Genomic DNA, 15,905 nt, shown 5'->3' on the forward strand with positions numbered 1-15,905 from the left:
AGATTAGAGGGATTGGTGGGTATAATATGTAGGGATAGGGGGTAGGGCCTGGGTGGGATTGTGTTTGGTGCAGACTCGATGGGCCTCTTTCTGCACTGTAGGGTTCTATGATTCAATACATCCCAATCTCTCTACACCCTCTCGTCTCTTTATTATTCATTCATGGGAGTCACTGGCTGGCCAGTATTTATTGCCCATCCCTATTGCCCTGTTCAGAGGGCAGTTGAAAGTCAACCACATTGTTGTGGTTCTGGAGTCATATGTAGGTCAGACCAGGTAAGGATGGCAGATTTCCTACCCTCAAGGACATTTTTGAAACAGATGGGTTTTTCCGACAATGGACAATGGTTTCATGGTCGTCAGTAGATTTTAATTTCAGATATATTTCTTTTTTTCAAATTCCACCATCTGCCGTGGTGGGATTCGAACCTGGGTCCTCAGAACATTAGCTGAGTTTCTGAATTAATAGTCCTCACCACATCTCCCTCCCTTCTCATCATCCACCCTTTCTCTCATCCCTTCATCACTCACCCCCCTTGCTCACCCACACCATACCCCTTCCCACTTCTAACTTATCCATCCTTTCACACCTTGTCCACACCCTATCCCTTGCCACTACCTCATATCACCCTCTCCATTCCTCAATACCCATCATCCACCCCTGCCCTCGTCCCCTCCTCACTCCTCTTTATCCCCTCCTCACTACCGTTCAGTCTCCCCTCCCTCACAGCCCATTATCCATCCTCTATCCTCATCCCTTCTCACTCTCCACCCCTCAACAACCACTACACCCCTTCTCCCCACACCCATACCTCAACTTCTTCAGATGTCTTCAGAAAATTCACCCAAAGGTGAATTTCCAAGAGGTTTGGGATGTAAGATAGCTTCTTGAGGAAGTTCCTGGAGCTCACAAGCCATCATCATCATGTTTCAATGCCAGTAAAAAATATCTTCACAAATTAACATCTACATTGATTCTGGAGCCTGCTGGACTTTGAGACCATGTTTCTACTCTAGACCACACTGGCTTTACACTCTAACAACAATGTCCATCAAACATTGATCGCACTTTTACAATATTTGAAATAATTTTGTTCACCAATGACTGTGTGGCCAAGTTCCCCGCCAAATTCATTTTCACGTTTGCTAATGACATCACTGTAGTGGGTCAGATCTCATAGAAACCCTACAGGGCTAAAAGAGGCCCATCAAGTCTGCAGTGACCACAATCCCACCCAGGCCCTACCCCCATATCCCGACATATTTACCCACTAATCCCTTTAACCTACGCATCTCAGGACACTAAGAGGCAATCTTAGCATGGCCAATCAACCTAATCTGCACATCTTTGGACCGTGGGAGGAAACAGAGTACCTGGAGGAAACCCACACAGACACGAGGAACAGTGATGAGACAGAGTACAGGAATGAGATAGAGAATCTGGTGAACTGGTGCAACAACAATAATCTCTCCCTCAATGTCAACAAAACGAAGGAGATAGTCATCGACTTCAGGAAGCATAGTGGAGGGCATCAGTGGGGACAAAATAGAAATGTTTGAGAGTTTCAGGTTTTTAGGTGTCCAAATCAGCAAAAACCTGTCCTGATCCCTCCATGCAGACACTATAGAACATAGAACATTACAGCGCAGAACAGGCCCTTCGGCCCACGATGTTGTGCCGACCAATTAAAAAGCAATGACCCTCTAACCTAAACCAAACCCTTTCCATCCATAAACCTATCCACGGATCTCTTAAACGCCCCCAAACTAGGCACATTTACAACTGCAGCAGGCAGGGCATTCCAATCCCTCACCACCCTCTGGGTAAAGAACTTACCCCTGACATCCGTCCTATAACTACCCCCCCTTAATTTAAAGCCATGCCCCCTCGTGCTAGCTTTCTCCATCCGAGGAAAAAGGCTATCACTGTCCACCCTATCTAAACCTCTAATCATCTTATATGTTTCAATAAGGTCCCCTCTTAGCCGCCTTCTTTCTAACGAAAACAACCTCAAATCCCTCAGTCTCTCCTCATAGGACCTCCCCTCCATACCAGGCAACATCCTGGTAAACCTCCTCTGCACCCTCTCCAAAGCCTCCACATCCTTCCTGTAATGTGGGGACCAGAACTGCACACAATACTCCAAGTGCGGCCGCACCAGAGTCTTGTACAGTTGCAACATGACGCTGCGGCTCCTAAATTCAATCCCCCTACCAATAAACGCCAAGACACCGTATGCCTTCCTAACAACCCTATCTACTTGATTCCCAACTTTCAGGGATCTATGTACACATACACCTAGATCCCTCTGTTCATCCACACTATTCAGAGTCCTACCGTTAGCCCTATACTCAACACATCTGTTATTCCTGCCAAAGTGAATTACCTCACACTTTTCCACATTAAACTCCATCCGCCACCTCTCAGCCCAGCTCTGCAACTTGTCCAAGTCCCCCTGTAAACTAAGACACCCTTCCTCACTATCTACCACACCTCAGACTTTGGTGTCATCAGCAAATTTACTAATCCATCCAACTATACCCTCATCCAGATCATTTATAAAAATTACAAACAGCAGTGGCCCCAAAACAGATCCCTGAGGCACACCACTTGTAACTGAACTCCATGATGAATACTTACCATCAACCACCACCCTCTGTCTCCTATCCGCCAGCCAATTCCTGATCCAATTACCTAAGTCACCCTCAATCCCATACATCTGCATTTTCTGCAGAAGCCTTCCATGGTGAACCTTATCAAACGCCTTACTAAAATCCATATATACCACGTCAACTGCCTTACCCCCATCCACCTCTTTGGTCCCTTTCTCAAAAAACTCAATAAGGTTAGTAAGGCACGACCTACCCTCCACAAAACCATGCTGACTATCTCCAATCAACTCATTACTCTCCAAATAACTATAAATCCTATCCCTAATAATTTTTTCTAAAACCTTGCCCACAACAGAAGTAAGACTCACCGGTCTATAATTCCTGGGGAAGTCTCTGTTCCCCTTCTTAAACAATGGGACAACATTTGCCATCCTCCAATCCCCCGGTACTATACCAGAGACCAACGACGACCTGAAGATCAGAGCCAGTGGCTCTGCAATCGCCTCTCTTGCCTCCCAGAGAATCCTAAGGTAAATCCCATCCGGCCCAGGGGACTTATCTATTTTCAAACCCTCAAGAATATCCAGCACATCCCCCTTATCAACTGCAATACTGTCCAGTTTACAACCCTGTAACCCAGTGTTCTCCACAGCTACATTTATGTCCCCCTGCGTGAACACCGAAGAGAAATATTGGTTCAATGCCTCTCCAATCTCTTCCGGCTCCACACACAAATTCCCACTGCTGTCTCTAACTGGCCCCAATCTTGCCCTAACCAACCTTCTGTTCTTAACATAGCTATAGAGTGCCTTAGGATTCTCCTTAATCCTATCAGCCAAAGTCTTCTCATGTCCTCTTTTAGCCCTTCTTAACTCACTCTTCAACTCCCTCCTAGCCAATCTAAAGCTTTCTAGTGCACTACCCGAGCCCTCAAGTCTCATCCGGACATAAGCCTCCTTTTTCTTTTTAACCAGCGAACCAACTATAGTTAAGAAAGCCCACCAACACCTCTACTTTCTCAGAAGACTAAGGAAATTCAGTACGTCCACTACAGCTCCCACCAACTTCATAGAAGATCATAGATCATCGAATCTACAGTGCAGAAAGAGGCCCTTTGGCCCATCGAGTCTGCACTGACCACAATCTCACCCAGGCTCTACCCCCATATCCCTACATATTTTACCCACCAACCCCTCTAACCTAAGCATCCCAGGATACTAAGGGGCAATTTTAGCACGGCCAAACAACCCAACCTGCACATTTTTGGACTGTGGGAGGAAACCGGAGCACCCGGAGGAAACTCACACAGACATGAGGAGAATGTGCAAACTCCACACAGACAGTGATCGGAATTGAACCCAGGTCCCTGGAGCTGTGAAGCGGCAGTGCTAACCACTGTGCTACCGTGCTGCCCATAAGATGCCCTACAGATGCACCATAGAAAGCCTTCTTTCTGATTGTATGACAGCTTGGTACAGCTCCTGCTCTGTCCAAGACCACAAGGAACTACAGAGAGCCGCGAATGAAGCCCAGTCCATCACTCAAACCAGCCGCCCATCCAATGGCATTACCTACACTTCCCGCTACCTCAGAAAAGCAGCCAACATAATCACAGACCCCGGACATACTCTCTTCAGCCTTCTTCCATCGGGAAAAAAATATTTAAATGTCTGAGATCACGCACCAATCGATTCAAAAACAGCTTTTTCTCTGCTGCTATCAGACTTTTGAATGGACCTACCTCAAACTAAATAGATCTTTCTCTAACCGTAGCTATGGCTGTAACATTACATTCTGCACTCTCTCCTTTTCTTTCCTAATTGTGGCTTTCTCTGTATAGCAGGCAAGAAACAATACTTTCCACTTTATACTAATACATGTGACAATAATCAAATCAAATCAAACTTTACAACTTCTTCCAGCACAACAGCTCTGCTGCTAAGCCTGTAGCTGTACCCGGGCGAGCCCACACCTGGGCGAGCCCACACCTGGAAAAGCCCACACCCCCCCGAGCCCGCACCCCCCCGAGCCCGCACCCCCCCGAGCCCGCACCCCCCCGAGCCCGCACCCCCCCGAGCCCGCACCCCCCCGAGCCCGCACCCCCCCGAGCCCGCACCCCCCCGAGCCCGCACCCCCCCCGAGCCCGCACCCCCCCGAGCCCGCACCCCCCCGAGCCCGCACCCCCCCGAGCCCGCACCCCCCCGAGCCCGCACCCCCCCCGAGCCCGCACCCCCCCGAGCCCGCACCCCCCCGAGCCCGCACACCCCCGAGCCCGCACACCCCCGAGCCCGCACCCCGCCGAGCCCGCACACCCCCGAGCCCGCACACCCCCGAGCCCGCACACCCCCGAGCCCGCACCCCCCCGAGCCCGCACACCCCCGAGCCCGCACACCCCCGAGCACGCACACCCCCGAGCACGCACACCCCCGAGCACGCACACCCCCGAGCACGCACACCCCCGAGCACGCACACCCCCGAGCCCGCACCCGGAAAAGCGCAGACCCGGAAAAGCCCAGACCCGGAAAAGCCCAGACCCGGAAAAGCGCAGACCCGGAAAAGCGCAGACCTGGAAAAGCCCAGACCCGGAAAAGCCCAGACCCGGAAAAGCCCACACCTGGAAAAGCGCAGATCTGGAAAAGCGCAGACCTGTACCTAACAAAGAACGAAGTAAATGACAGCACAGGAACAGCCCTTCGGCCCTCCAAGCCTGCACCAACCATGCTGCCCGACTGAATTAAACCCCCCGATCCTTCCAGGGACTGTATCCCTTCAGCCCCCTCACACTCACTCAAACTCTACCCAGGCCACTCACACACTCTCTCCCCAGCCCTCACACTCTCTCCCTCTCTCCACCGCCCCCCTCACACTCACTCCCTCTCCACAGCCCATGACACTCATTCTCTCACCAGCTCCCTCACACTCTCTCCCTCTCTCCCCAGTCCTCTCACAGTCTCTCTCTCTCTCTCTTCCCGCAGCTCTCTTACACTCTGTCTCTCTCTCTCCAGCCCCTCACACATCTCTCGGCCAGGGTATTGAGTTTAAAAATTGACAAGTCATGTTGCAGCTTTATAGAACCTTAGTTAGGCCACACTTGGAATATAGTGTTCAATCCTGGCCACCACACTACCAGAAGGATGTGGAGGCATTGGAGAGGGTAGAGAAAAGATTAACCAAGATGTTGCCTGGGCATTAGCCATGAGGAGAGGTTGGAGAAACTTGGTTTATTCTCACTAGAGCAACAGAGGTTGAGGGGAGACCTGATAGAAGTCTACAAGATATTGAGAGGCATGGACAGAGTGGATAGTCAGAAGCTTTTCCCCAGGGTGGAAGAGTCAATTACTAGAGGGCACAGGTTTAAGGTGCGAGGGGCAAGGTTTAAAGGAAATGTACGAGGCAGATTTTTTACACAGAGAGTAGTGGGTGCCTGGGACTCGTTGACGGAGGGAGGTAGTGGGAGTGGATACGGTAGTGACTTTTAAGGGGCGTCTTGAGAAGTACATGAATGAGATGGGGATAAAGGGGTCCCCGGAGGGTAGGGGGTTTCAGTTAAGTCGGGCAGGATGGTCGGTGTAGGCTTGGAGGGCCGAAGGGCCCGTTCCTGTGCTGTAATTTTCTTTGTTCTTCCCCCAGCTTCCTCACACTCTCTCCCTCTCCCCTCAGCCCTCACACTCTCTCCCTCTCCCCCTCAGCCCTCACACTCTCTCCCTCTCCCCTCAGCCCTCACACTCTCTCCCTCTCCCCCTCAGCCCTCACACTCTCTTCCTCTCTCCCCTCAGCCCTCACACTCTCTCCCTCTCCCCTCAGCCCTCACACTCTCTCCCTCTCCCCCTCAGCCCTCACACTCTCTCCCTCTCCCCTCAGCCCTCACACTCTCTTCCTCTCTCCCCTCAGCCCTCACACTCTCTCCCTCTCCCCTCAGCCCTCACACTCTCTCCCTCTCCCCTCAGCCCTCACACTCTCTCCCTCTCCCCTCAGCCCTCACACTCTCTCCCTCTCCCCTCAGCCCTCACACTCTCCCCCCTCCCCTCAGCCCTCACACTCTCTCCCTCTCTCCCCTCAGCCCTCACACTCTCTCCCTCTCTCCCCAGCCCTCACACTCTCTCCCTCTCCCCTCAGCCCTCACACTCTCCCCCTCTCCCCTCAGCCCTCACACTCTCTCCCTCTCCCCCTCAGCCCTCACACTCTCTCCCTCTCCCCCTCAGCCCTCACACTCTCTCCCTCTCCCCTCAGCCCTCACACTCTCTCCCTCTCCCCTCAGCCCTCACACTCTCTCCCTCTCCCCTCAGCCCTCACACTCTCTCCCTCTCCCCTCAGCCCTCACACTCCCTCCCTCTCCCCTCAGCCCTCACACTCTCTCCCTCTCCCCAGCCCTCACACTCTCTCCCTCTCTCCCCAGGCCTCATGCTTTCTCTCTCTCCCACAGCCCCCTCACCTCTCTCCACAGCCCCCTCACACTTCCTATCTCCTCAGCCCCCACACTCTCTCCTTCTCCCCCCAGCCTGCTCACACACACTCTCTCTCTCCCCCCACTGGCTGTGCCCGTGCCTGTACCTGGCCAAGCCCACATCTGTACCTGGCCAAGAATGTACCTGTACCTGGCCAAGCCCGCATAAGAACATAAGAACATAAGAAATAGGAGCAGGAGTAGGCCATCTAGCCCTTCGAGCCTGCCCCGCCATTCAATAAGATCATGGCTGATCTGTCGTGGCTCAGTTCCACATTCCCGCCCTCTCCCCATAACCCTTAATCCCCTCTCTTATCAAAAACCCATCAACCCGCGTCTTAAAAATATTTAGCGAGGCAGCCTCCACCACTTCAACGGGCAGAGAATTCCAGAGATTCACCACCCTTTGAGTGAAGAAGTTCCTCCTCAACTCCGTTCTAAACCGCCCCCCCTTTATCTTGAGGCTGTGCCCTCTAGTCCTACTGTCCTTTCTGAGCGGGAAGAGTCTCTCCACCTCTATCCTATCCATCCCTTTCATCATCTTATACGTCTCAATGAGATCTCCCCTCATTCTTCTAAACTCTAACGAGTACAAGCCCAGTTTATTCAGCCTCTCCTCATAGCTCAACCCCCTCAACTCCGGTATCAGCCTAGTAAACCTCCTCTGCATTCCCTCCAAGGCCAAAATATCCTTGCGTAAGTGTAAGTTGCGTAAGGGCCCAAAACTGCACACAGTACTCCAGCTGCGGCCTCACCAGTGCCCAGTACCCCGCACCTGTACCTGGCTGAGCCTGATCAGTATATCAGCCTCTGAAGAACAACCTCTGCAGCTTCTGGAGGTTGTGTATTCTCCAACTTCAGTATCATCTATCTGTCCTACAACTATCTACACCTCCCAGATCCCCATTCCTACAGAAATTCTTCCACCTGAATGTTCCCTGATACTCAAAACTGCATCTGAACTTCACTCATTTCACTGGTTTTCATTGGTGCTCATTAACCCCATCTTTCTTTCCCATGTCATTGTTATTTCACCAAGGCGATCCCAACAAAATTCAAAATCCATTTAATTCCTATTTGAGGACATAATTTTATAAATCCTAGTTACTCTATAACTTTGACTGTATAACTCAAGCTTTGAACCAGCGGCTGCCCCAGACCCCAGTCTATCGATCGATTTTCTGTTTTCAGTCTTCCTTTCTTGTCACATTTCTCTCAGATGTACTTCCCTCCCTCTCCATTCCTTTCCCAAATTCTCAAGAGCCAGTTCTGATGAAAGGTTATTGACCTGAAAGGTTAACTGTTTCTCCCTTCATAGATACTGTCTCATGTGCATTTCTAGAATGTTTTGTTTTTACTTCTTTCAATACTCCTCTTCTAGCTCCTCTTCCACTGTCCCAAGTTTGACTTCCTCTTAGATAAGTCAACATCTTCACTCCAAACTCATCTTGGCATTCTTTGATTGGCTCCATCAAGGCATTTGGCACTGAATCTCTTTAAGTCAATCCTAATTCCTACCCCACTTGCTTGCCCAAGCTCCCACAAAGTGTGCCCACTGAGGGCATATATTGCCAAACTTCTTCTTGTTCAACTCACTGCTGACCCTGTGATCTCTGCCAATGGATCAGCCTCTCTCTATGTCTCCCTCCAGGCTGCCCAGATGCTGCTGAATGAGACTCTCGCCATCCATGAATTTATTGTGGATGATCAACAAAGAACAAAGAACAACCCAGCACAGGAAACAGGCCCTTCGGCCCAACGAGCCCGTGCCGCCATTTTAAAGCATTTTCCTACACCTACCTTGCCCCGTGTGTATGTGAATGGTACCCCCACTGTAGCCAGATTCAGGGGAGAATAGTGTAGGGTCAATTTGGTACACCAATCAGCCTAAGAGCACATCTTTGGTGTGTGGGAGGAAACCGGAGCACCCGGAGGAAACCCATGCAACCACAGGGAGAATGCGCAAACTCCCACAGACACTGGCCCAAATCCATGTATCTGCACAGATAGCAGTGATAGTCACTGAGCTGTTGTGGTGCCCATCTGCTGGTCCAGTTTAAGCACACAACGACACGAAGGACTAGGCTACTCTCGAAACATCCAAGAGCAGCCCACGCATGACCCATCGTGTGCATGCCCCTCGTTAGACAAGGTGGACCGATACCTGTGGATTAAAGAGACAAAACATCAACATATACTATTACATTTCCAGTATCGACCTGAGGCTCTGTCCCTTTTTAAAACCGTCTTATATAACCCTCCATCCCTGTTTCACTCATGTGCCGATCTAAGTAAACCTTAAACAAGTCCAGCGTGCCTGCTCTCATGTCAACATCACAGCCTTAACAAAAACCTGGCTGAGGGGTGATGACATCCTTCTCCTTAATGAAGCCTCCCGCTGACTACATCTTCCACCACTCGCCCCATCAAGATGATGGTGGTGGTGTGGCACTTACCACTGGCTCACACTGGCACACCGCCCCCCTCCAGCTCCTACCCAACTCTTCTAGAACTTTTTCCTCTTTTAAGTATCTCATCTAAATCCAGCCTTCTCACCTCTCATTTCAACTCATTATTCTCCACTCTCACCCACGTACGATAAAAATTTCCCAGGGAGATATCCTTTTTATTCATTTGTGGGACATGGGCTTTACTGTCTGGTCAGCATCTATTGCCTATCCCTAGTTGCTTTTGAGAAGGTGATGCTGAGCTGCCTTCTTGAAATGCTGTAGTCCACGTACTGTGGCTTGACCCACGTTAAGGAAAGAATTCCAGAATTTTGACCCAGTGAATGCAAAGTAATGACAATATGTTTCCAAGTCAGGATGGTGAGTGGCTTGGAGGGGAACTTCCAATAGTGGTATTCCCATGTATTTCCTGTCCTTGTCCTTCTAGATGGAAGTGGTTATGGGTTTAGAAGGTGCTGTCTAAGGATCTTTGGTGAATTTCCTCACTACTTTGTTACGTCAGCCTCTGTACTGGATGACTTTACATCCTTTGTCTCTTCAAGCTCTGTCTGAACCCATCAGTCTCTCGCTCTCTCCTCTCGCATTCACTGCTCTCTTATCCCCCTTTGATCTCACCCTCTGAATTAACAGCCCAACCCATATTCACAGCCTTTCACTTAACCTTAGCATCTCACATGGTACTGCTAGTCTAATTGAAGTGATTGGAAAATATGGGAGTCTCTGATCACCTCCTTGTATCACTCACCACCCACATACTCCCTTCTGTACCTCAATCCTACCTCCTCCGTCTTCACCCCCACTTCATTTACAACTGTATTTTCAAAATCTAAACCATGTAGCCTTTGGAATTTGCAGCTACTGTATGTACTTATCATCCCCTTCTCAGATATTTCGCAGTTACTGATTTGCTAAACATCACCTGCACCTTTGATATTGTGTTCCTTAATAAAACCATAATTTACTCTCATCTCTCCCCCTGGTAAGACTCTCATCATCACTCTCTTAAGTACATGGGATGCAGATATATACAGTAGATAACTGACTTAGCCATCAACTGACTAGATCACATGAAACACTATTGGGTTCAACTCGTGTCTGCTAAAACTACTCATTGTTCCAGGACCATCCTAGATTGCAAAAATAATGGATGGGATTTTCTGGATGTACACAACCAAAGGCCGGAAATTCCCACCCGAGATCAATAGATTTTTGAATAGTCTACTGGGATCAGAAAATCTCGTCCAATGTCTATTCTTCAATGCACTGTCATCATTAAGCTCCGCTCCACTCGCCAGCGACAGTCAGTGCAAGACGTTCACCAACCTGTCACTAAGAAGACCATCCAATCAGCTGCCATTTCCCTCCCTGCCACTAGTCTGCCTGGATAAACTTCCTCCTAGGCCAACAACCCACCCTGCTCTCAAACCCTGAACTCTCACCTTTCTCTCCTCTTGCCCTCTCTCAGCTCATCTTGTTCCCTCAATCTAATCCCGCCAGATTGCTGACACCAACTACCCTTCCTGGTCCCCATGTTCACCATGATGTGATCACAATGTCTGTATCTTTGAGACTTAATTACCCTGTAAAGACTTGCATTCCAATCATTATTTTGTAAATTGAGTTTGTGTAATCCTATGACCACAGCTGCTGCCACCTTTTACCAAAGTCCTCTAGATTGGTTGCTTGTGCTGTTTTAGATTTCAACAGCAACTAAAAGAAATATTTTGTTTATAGTGAGTTGCATTCAGTTTGCGGTTTTTGATTTGTTACCAGTAATCAGTGAGGTTGAGGTAGCCAATTGGATACAAAACTGGTTTAATGACAGGGTAGTTGTAGATGGTTGTTGCCAAAATGGAGGCCTATGGTCAGTTGTGTGCCTCAGGAATCAGTACTGAGTCCTCTGTTATTTGTCATTTGTATTAATGATTTGGATAAGAATTTAGGGGGCATGGTTAGTAGTTTGTAGATGACACCAAGATCGGCAGCATAGTGGACAGCGAAGAAGGTTGTCGAGGATTGCAATGGGATTTTGACCAATTGAGTCAGTGTGCTGATGAATGGCAGATGGGAGTTTAATTTAGATAAATGCAAGGTGATGCATTTTGGTAGAGTGAATCAGCTAATGGCGGGGCGTTGGTGAAAGTTATAGAACAAAGAGATCTAGAATACAGACTCCTTGAAAGAGGAGTCACAGATGGACAGGTGTTGAAGAAGGCATTCAGCATGCTTGGTCAGAACACTGAATACAGGAGTTGGGACGTCTTGTTGAAGTCGTACGTGTCAGGCAACACTAAGTACTGTGTGCAGTTCTGGTCACCCTGTTACAGAAAGGATATTATTAAACTGGAAAGAGTACAGTAAAGATTTACTAGGATGCTACCAGGACTTGATGGTTTGAGTTATAAGGAGAGGCTGAATAGTCTGAAACTTTTTCCCTAGAGTGTAGGAAGATTAGGGGCGAGCTTATAGAGGTCTATAAAATATTGAGGGGCATCGAGAAGGTAGATAGTCAACATCTTTTCCCAAAGGTAGGGGAGTTTAAAACCAGAGGGCATAGGTTTAAGGTGAAAAGGGAGAGACACAAAAAGGTTCAGAGGGGCAATCTTTTCACACAAGTGAGTGGTGAGTGTCTGGAGCTGCCAGAAGTAATAGTAGAGACAGGTAAAATTTTGTCTTAAAAGCATTTGGACAGTTACATGGGTAAAATGGATAGAGGGGTATAGGTCAAAAGCAGGTAATTTATTAATGATAAAAACTGGGCAAGCATGGTCAAGTTGGACCAAAGGGCCTGTTTCCATGCTGTAAACCTTGATGACAATACCTTTCTCTAAGACCCCATCTTCTTGTAAACAATACCTCTTCCTAAGACCCTATAATCTTTGCTAATGACTCTCTCAATATATCATGCAGATCAATGCACAGGAAACTCTAGCTTCTAGACTTAACAGGGCCAAATGGCTGCTTTGTTCTGGGTGATATTGAACTCTTGAATGTTGATGGGGTGGCACTCATCCAGGCAAGTGATGAGCATTCCATCACGCTCCTAACTTGTAGATGCTGTAAAGTCTTACAGGGATCCAGACACTGAGGCACCAGTCACAAAATTCCCCAGCCTCTGACCTGTAGTCAGAGTTAAATCAGTTGAGTTTCTGACTACTGCTAACTCAGAATACTGACAGTGAGAAATTCAGCAATAGCTTGTCATTGTAGCCCATGCCAAGGAGAGATGGTTAGATTCTCTATTTTTGGAGAGGGTTTTTGCTCAAGACCTGTGTAACATGAATGTTAATTGCCACTTATCAGACCGAGTTGAAACATTATCCAGGTCTTGCGGCATATGAGCACGGCTGCTTCAGTATTGGAGCAAGTGCATAAAATAATAAGGATGTCACACTTCAGCTATATAGGGCCTTGGTAGGACCATATCGCAAATACTTTGTGCGGTTTTAGACTCCTTATTTACAGAAGAATGAAAATACATCGGTGGCAGTTCAGAGGAGGTTTACTAGATTGACACCTGGAGTGAGTGAGTTGTCTTATGAGGAAACGTTCAGAAAAGTGGAGGTTGACTTGTTTAAAGTTGGTAAGATCCCTTTTTAAAGATTAATTTACAGGACATGGAATGTTGCTGACTAGTTGATGGTGCATAATTCAGTGATGATAATGCCATTGAATGTCAAGATTATAGATAGATAGATAGAACACTACAGCGCAGTACAGGCCCTTCTGCCCTTGCTGTTGCGCTGACCAGTGGAACCAATCTAATGACCCTCTAACCTAAACTATTCCAATGTTATCCATATGCCTATCCACTGACCATTTGAATGCCCTTAAAGTTAGTGAGTCCACAACTGCTGCAGGCAGGGCATTCCACAACCTTACTACCCTCTGAGTAAAGAACCTACCTCTGACATCCATCCTATACTTACCACCCCTTAATTTAAAGCTATGTCCCCTTGTATTAGCCATCACCATCCAAGGTCAAAGGCTTTCACTGTCCACCCTATCCAATCCTTTTATCATCTTGTATGCCTCAATCAGGTCACCTCGTAACCTTCTTCTCTCCAATGAAAATAACCTCAAGTACCTCAGCCTTTCCTCATAAGACCTTCCCACCATACCAGGCAACATCCTGGTAAACCTCCTCTGCACCCTTTCCAATGCCTCCACATCTTTCTTACAATGCAGCGACCAGAACTGTACGCAATACTCCAAGTGCGGCAGCACCATAGTACAATTGTAACATGACCTCACAGCTCCGAAATTCAATCCCTCTACCAATAAAAGCTAACACACCGTACGCCTTCTTACAACCTGGGTGCCAACTTTCAGGGAGCTATGCACATGTACCCCGAGATCTCTCTGCTCATCAACACTACTAAGAGTCCCTCCATTAGCCCCTATATTCTGTACTCGTTATTCTTACCAAAGTGAATCATCTCTCCCTTTTCCGTATTAAACTCCATCTGCCACCTCTCGGCCCAGCTCTGCAGCTTATCTATGTCCCTCTGCAAACTGTAACATCCATCCTCACTGTCGACAACTCCAACTTTGGTGTCGTCAGCAAATTTACTAATCCATCCATCTACACCCTCATCTAGGTCATTGATAAAGATGACAAACAGCAGTGGCCCCAAAACAGATCCTTGAGGTACACCACTTGTAACTGAACTCCAGGTTGAACATTTCCCATCAACCACCACCCTCTGTCTTCTATCAACTAGCCAATTCCTGATCCAAACTGCTAAATCACCATCAATCCCGTGCATCTGCATTTTCTACAATAGCCTACCATGGGGAACCTTATCAATCATTTTGCTAAAATCCATATACACCACGTCAACTGCCTTACCCTTATCCACCTCTTTAGTCACCTTTTCAAAAACTCAATAAGGTTTGTGAGGCACGATCTACCCTTCATAAAATCAATTATTGTTCAAATCTTGCTACATTTGGACATAGAACATAACAGCGCAGAACAGGCCCTTTGGCCCACGATGTTGCGCCGACCAGTTACAAAACAATGACCCACTAACCTAAACCAATCCCTTCTCGTCCATAAACCTATCCACGGATCTCTTAAACGCCCCCAAACTAGGCGCATTTACAACTGCAGCAGGCAGGGCATTCCAATCCCTCACCACCCTCTGGGTAAAGAACCTACCCCTGACATCCGTCCTATAACTACCACCCCTTAATTTAAAGCCATGCCCCCTCGTGCTAGATTTCTCCATCAGAGGAAAAAGACTATTACTATCCACCCTATCTAAACCTCTAATCATCTTATATGTTTCAATAAGATCCCCTCTTAGCCGCCTTCTTTCCAGCGAAAACAACCCCAAATCCCTCAGCCTCTCCTCATAGGACCTCCCCTCCATACCAGGCAACATCCTGGTAAACCTCCTCTGCACCCTCTCCAAAGCCTCCACATCCTTCCTGTAATGGGGGGACCAGAACTGCACACAGTACTCCAAGTGCGGCCGCACCAGAGTTGTGTACAGTTGCAACATGACGCTGCGACTCCTAAATTCAATCCCCCTACCAATAAACGCCAAGACACCGTATGCCTTCTTAACAACCTTATCTACTTGACTCCCAACTTTCAGGGATCTATGTACACATACACCTAGATCCCTCTGCTCATCCACACTATTCAAAGTCCTCCCGTTAGCCCTATACTCGACACATCTGTTATTCCTACCAAAGTGAATTACCTCACACTTCTCCGCATTAAACTCCATCCGCCACCTCTCGGCCCAGCTCTGCAACCTGTCCAAGTCTTCCTGCAAACTATGACACCCTTCATCACTATCTACCACACCTCCGACTTTGGTGTCATCAGCAAACTTACTAATCCACCCAACTATACCCTCATCCAGATCATTAATAAAAATTACAAACAGCAGTGGCCCCAAAACAGATCCCTGAGGCACACCACTCGAAACCGAACTCCATGATGAATATTTACTATCAACCACCACCCTCTGTCTCCTATCCGCTAGCCAATTCCTGATCCAATTCCCTAGATCACCCCCAATCCCATACACCTGCATTTTCTGCAGAAGCCTACCATGGTGAACCTTATCAAACGCCTTACTAAAATCCATATACACCACGTCCACTGCCTTACCCCCATCCACCTCTTCGGTCACTTTCTCAAAAAACTCAATAAGGTTAGTAAGGCACGACCTACCCGCCACAAAACCATGCTGACTATCTCCAATCAATTCTTTACTCTCCAAATAACTATAAATCCTATCCCGAATAATTTTTTCTAAAACCTTGCCCACAACAGAAGTGAGACTCACCGGTCTATAATTCCCGGGGAAGTCTCTGTTCCCCTTCTTAAACAATGGGACAACATTCGCTAACCTCCAATC

This window comes from Carcharhinus amblyrhynchos, chromosome 15, assembly GCF_965287045.1.
Source record: "Carcharhinus amblyrhynchos chromosome 15, sCarAmb.v2.hapA, whole genome shotgun sequence".
Classification (NCBI taxonomy): Eukaryota; Metazoa; Chordata; class Chondrichthyes; order Carcharhiniformes; family Carcharhinidae; genus Carcharhinus; species Carcharhinus amblyrhynchos.